Source organism: Haliaeetus leucocephalus, unplaced genomic scaffold (genome assembly GCF_000737465.1).
Source record: "Haliaeetus leucocephalus isolate CR32 unplaced genomic scaffold, Haliaeetus_leucocephalus-4.0 Scaffold696, whole genome shotgun sequence".
Lineage (NCBI taxonomy): Eukaryota > Metazoa > Chordata > Aves > Accipitriformes > Accipitridae > Haliaeetus > Haliaeetus leucocephalus.
In genome coordinates, this window is record NW_010973132.1 from 1,886,837 (window position 1) to 1,893,071 (window position 6,235).

Consider the following 6,235-nt stretch of genomic DNA (forward strand, 5'->3'; position numbering starts at 1 on the left):
ACTACTGCTCAAATTGGAAGCAACAGAACAGATGAAAAAAAAAAGATCCAGGCTCCTCTGAGCATGTGCTTTGAAAACAAGCAATGAAGAGGAAAACAAATTTACTATTAAAAACAAAACAGTTGGTGGAGCTGATAGTATCCCTTTAAATAGCAAAGGAAATGTGCTGCTTGCCTCATGGTGTTGCTTTCCTCACAGCTCCCGGCATGGAAGGGGCAGGTGGTTTTTTCAAGAAGGGGTGAGCTGCATGGCATGATGAGAAATGGACTGTCTTTATCTTTTAATGGACTTGGGATGAACTTCATTTTTGTAAGTAAGTAAGTACTTTGATATTCTGCAGTAATTTCCTGTGCTATGTTGGTAAGCATTAAGCTGAGGTTCTCAGGTTACCTTTGGTGCACTGGAGTTCTCCTTGGTTTTAGTACCTACTTCTCTGAGGTAGAAACAAAGTAATGCAAGGGAGGGGCAGAGTGAAGGGAAACCTAATACAAACACTACCTTACAGTGCCCTTTACACAGGAAGGTAGAATATCTCAACCATTTGAGAAAGCTAAAATCATGACTTGGCTTCACACACCTGAGCAGGTCATCATTTCATCTTGCCTTGCAAGCATACAGACTTGCTGGTAAAGGTAGTTGTTGTTTGTTTTGAAAACAGCTCATTTCTAAGACTTTCTTCTGTTGCTTAGGGTCTAAACTGATGTTTACTGGTTAAAGCCTGAAAAATAAGGAGAGTGAAAAACTGAGTAATTTGGATTAAGCCTGAACAGTCTCAGAAGCATTTTGTCCATGCCCACTCCTGAATGTTGCACTGCCAACCTACAGTGGAAAATTATGTGCTGCCTTCATGTGTAATCAAGTTGTATGGTGAGATGTCAGTTGTAGACTCTGGTTCCTTTCTGGGGGAAGAGGTGCTCTGGTACAAGCTTCAGCCTTAGTGATCAGCTGCACGTACAGTCTGAAGATGTGGGCTGGCAGGAGAGGGTTGCTTTGACCACACAGACTTCCTGCCCTCTGCATCATTCGGGGATGGACACTGCTGAGATGTGGTACAGAAAAGCAGAGTGAAGTCTCAATTCATCTTGAGCGAAATGCACCTTCAGCCCAGGCTTACACTTTGTTGGTCTGACTTTGTATCTGTTCCAAGCTTCTTATAGTTTTAGGCCCTTTGGCTTTAGAATGAATCGTTTTATATACCATCATTTCCAGACCTGAGTGGTGATGATGGCCACCTTTCAGCAGTGACCCGCAGGGTATGGAAATAATTCCAAATCCATGTTGTGGAACGACAGACGGTCAGAACAGAGCATGGGCAAATTCCAGGAGTGGTGTGGGGACTGTTGGGCTTAGTGACTAAGGAAGATGGTTGCCCTTGCCTCATGCCCTTCTTTCCATTTCACCTTTGCTTAAGCTCTCTGGCTTTTCTCATGTTTAGCTCATTGCCTGTCCTATCTTATGTCCAGGAGCTGCTACAGCCCAGTTAGATGAGGCAGGAAAGCCCAGTTAGCAAGAAATTTTCTCATTCTTTCCTCTTGCAGAGGCTTACATTTTTGGTCATGTTTCAGGCTGGCCACCTCTGGAACATGCTAGTCAAGAATAAATACATCTAATCTTAGCTAATTGGAATAACATTGGTTTACCTTCACCACACTTACCTTTCAGATATGCATAAACCATAGGACTAATGTAGAGTAGTTTTTTCCCCAAAGGTAAGCTATCAAACTCTCCAACAGTTGTGACTGGGCATCAGCAACTCAGGCCCTGCATATGTGATAAGGCCACAGCAGAGTGTAGCAGCCCTAGTTCAGCTGCAGTGACCTAACACCAGGCTGCTTTCCAAACCTTGTTTGTAACAGGCTCTACCCTGAGCAGAGCACTGGTGGTCATGACCACGCTTTTGCAGGCATATTATGACTCTGCTTTCAATTCTCCTTAGCCATCAGCACAGGTGGGAAATTAGAGGAGCGAAATACTGACCTGTTCAGAAGCCACGGGATGTTTAACTATACCACCTTTTCTTCCTGCAGACTTTTTATAGCAGGCACAAGACAGTTCTTCATTTTTTTCATGTGGAAATGACTATACAATACCCTGAGATTCCAGTGAGAAGCAGGTAAGATCCCTGCTGTCCATACAGTTAACCAGCTTGAGCTACAACTGTTTTACCCATACACAGCACTTGCCTCAACATAACTCACAAATTTAGAAAGGCCAATAGTGATAAAACTAGGTAAGCCACTGAAAAGTGAAGTGAGAGAAGAGCACAGTTCTATAACCAATTCCACAGGCAGTCTTGGCTGCAGCTATGCCTTCATTCTATAAACAAAATAGAAGTTCTTCAGTCCAGCACTTTGTTTTTACTGAAATACCTGTTTTTACTGAATAGCTGCATCAAGGTACTTAGTTACAGGAAGAGCATAGACAAAAGTTGCACTGAGCCAGAATAAAACTCCATCCTGCCCAGTATCTTATCTCTTAAGATAAGACCAATAGTCAGGTGTTGAAGGGCAATTGTAAGAGTAGAGTGAGCATGTAGTGATTATTTATTTCCTAGACATACTTTGCTGGTTTACAACAGCATATACGGAGCCAGATGCAGTTGTCTTGTAACAAGACAGAACACGGAGCTGCACATACCAAATGGGCACTAAAAGAAAGAGCTGGGAATTTTAAAAGAATCTGCATTAGCAACCTGCATTTTACATAAGCTCTCAACTCCTTCAGATGGAACTAAATGTAAATGATCTTCTGTCAGCACAGTTGCCATGAATCTTTGACCTGTAACAGTTTTTCTGTGCATATCTGCTCTCTTAGCTGCTTTTTAAAACCCCTCACAGATAATGAATTTTTAATTAATATCCTGGAGGAAATGATGCTAATATTGCTCCTGTTGTGATGCTAGAATGCTACAGGCTGTCCAAACCATATTATCTAAAAATAACAATCACAATGACACATTCTACAACCTTCAGTCCTACAATTCCAAGACTGAAACTTACTGTTCATACAATCACAGATTTCACAGCGCTCAATTGCTACCATTTCAAAATGTAACTTGCTTGAAACTGTTTTTTAAGGACACACTTTTAGTGCATAATCAATGAGTTGAACCCATAGTATCAAAATTAGATTACTTTGGCAATTGAAAGCCAAAACCTGATTTTATTTCCTAGAGGAATGACATGAGCTGGAGATCTGGCATTAATTCAGTCCTGTAATCCATGTGAAAAGCCTTCCACCACTTGCCCACTAGAGAATCAGCCATTCATAGGATTATTATAAATTGTTCTTCCTGAGGGGTGTCTGTCTTTTAACATGTTACCAACTTGTTCTTAGGTTTGTGTGTATATAGTTGTTGGGGTTTTCTTCTTCTGGGCTCAGCATTAGTACTTTATGTTGCTTCATACAACCTCATACCTACCTTTTAAAGAGGGGACTGAATAACAAAAAATGAAATAATAATGCAAATTTCAATTTGTCTTTCTCTGCTTTCTTTTCATATTTGTTGATATTTGTGCTTCAGATTTTTTTGTTATCTTTTCTCTCCTCAACTGAAGTGATTTGTATCATCATTTTCCCTTTCAAGAAACAGAATTTTTAACTGCACAGATTTAAGGTGTCCCCCTCATATCAATCCTTTTCCTGAGGTAAGTTCTCTACTGATTTGCCAATGGCAGGTGTGCACTAAGAAAGCTTTACAAGTCTAATGAAACAGTTATGGGCTTCTGCAAACGTACCTTATTCCACCTGCAATACCCCTACTTACCTGAAAGAGAAGAAAACGCTACTGATGGGAGTACAGTTTTCCCCAATGGATTTGCATCTCCACCGCTGTGTCAGCCAGGGACCACACTTCCTCAGACCCTAGAGCAGCAGAGCTCTGCAAGGCAGTTTCTCCTGTAGACATGGCCATGCTCTCTCCTCCCGGTTGCCTACCCTTTTCAATCTGAGGCAGAGACCTTAGGCATGACATCACTAACATCTTCCCATCTCGTCATGTGACTTTTTCATTTAGTTGAATTGGTTTTGATTTGTCATTACTTCTGACCATGGCAGCAATTCTTGCCAACTTACCTTTCTGGGTGACTACTGTACATAAGTAGATGACACACCTGCTTCTATGCAATTTAAACCTGGACAAGTGTATACTTCTATATTTGCAACACAAAATAAAGAGACACTAACAGTGGCTATTTGTTTCCCTCTCTGCGAAGTACTCTGCACACAGGTAAGAGGACTCTCTCTTGCTGAGAAGTGTTGCCAGTCCTGGAGGGTTGACTGCTTCTTCCCTGGTGCCACACAAAACTGCCACGTGGAACAGTTAACTGCTCCGAGTCTGCCAATTGCCTTTTGACATACAATGTTTTGATAGACTGTAGGCTATGAACTGAGATTTCTGAGACAGCTTACCTCTAAGGAAGCTTTCAAGCTTTGCGTGGATCAGGTTCTAAAGCAAACGTACCTAATGGGTTTTGGAACCAAGCTCCAACGTTAGCTTCTAGATGTCTTGGAACTGGTTTTGGTTTAGGAAATGTTAGATGCTAAAGACTAAAAGCACAAGAAATAAATAGTTTTTGTCCCTTCTCTAAGGAAATTCTTGGAGAAAAGATATTACTGTCCTGTGACCAAATCACAGTGGATGTGTTATTTCCTTCAGTCTCATTTATTTAGTAGCATACACACTTCAAAGTAACAAACACTCAACCAGTACAGTCAATGTCAAACGTGACCATGGTCAGCATTGCATTGTAGTGTTCAGAACGGATGCATGTGGATGATACAGGCCATTTGATCTCAGTACCTTAAGAATAACAAATAATAACACCACCAATTTAAAAAAAAAAAATAGCAAGAGCCCTCTGAGATACTTAAGGGTTTGGTCCAACTCCCATTGAAATCTTTCCCTATAACAGGAACTGGATCAGATGTTAAGTGAATTCCCCCCACTGTGTAAAATTAAGAGGGATTTGATTTTTACCACTTTGGTTAAATTTCAACCAAATTTATATTCTTGTGGGGCCCCAACACTCATCATTTTTAAATTTAGCTGATGTATCTCTTTCCTTGTGCATTTCTTTCTATATTGCACCTTCCTCCAAAGAATCTCACAGCATCTTGCAAGCAATAATGAAGGACAGCCTCACACCATTCCTGTGAGGTAAGTAGGTACTACTCCCATCTGTGAAGTGGGAAAAAAACTTGAGGCCTAGGCTAGTTGTCCAAGGCCACAAAAACCAAGTCACTGACAAAGTTGAGGGAGAGAAGTCCTACTGCTAGATTCACACAGGAATGCAGCAGCTACAACAGTAAGCATTGCTCCATCTAACTAACTAGTGAGTTTAAAGACCCTGGTGCCCAAGTCAGAGGTTAGCTGTTCAGCACCAAAGTGCCTCTGGGCCAGCATATCTTACCATGCTGTGGAAACACATGTGCTCTTGGTGTCTCCGGAGTGAGGCAGTATCTCAGCAGGGGCATTAAAGAACTACATTCTGGACTTGTATGTGAACAAGTACCTTGGTTATCATGCATCAACTCATCTATGTTACATGCCTGTGCAAAGGCATCATGTTGACTCTCTAGTAAATATAAGCTTATTCAAGGCAACTTACTCCATCATGAAAGGCAGTGATACTGCTTCCTCACACTAGCAACTGAGTATACACAGACAGGCTCTGTTGCAGTCCTACACTTGCAGGTTGCCAATGAAAAGCTGCCTCCTTTTCTCCTTCCCCAGAACAGCAGCAGCCAATTGTGGCTTCTTCCCTTCTAAGCCCTTAGCAAGCCAAAGGGCCATTTCAAAACTAACTTGCTAGAACTATTTATCATGTAGAATGAGTTTGCAGACCAAGGTCTGCTATAGCAGAGGTTTTCTTTTTTCCCTGACCTTTTCAACTACTGCAGAGGAATGGATTATTCTCTGCATTTTCCCCCCCAAGACCACATACTGCAAAACATCCAGGTGCTAGCAGCAGTTGGTTTTTTTGAAGCTACTGGTACCACATTGCTTCTAGTTCCCCTTCAGAAGTGGACAGTCATTCCAGAAGTTTGTCTCAAATTCTCACCTGACATTTGAGCATCAACTTTTACCCTCTAAATCTCCCCTCTAGAAAATAAGTGCAAAAGATTCACATATGTGGTAAAACAAGAAAGAAATTTAACTCTGAAGACTAATTAGGCAAACTACTAATGAATTCTATCACCTTAACAGTCTCATTTATAACTTTTCTAATTTTAC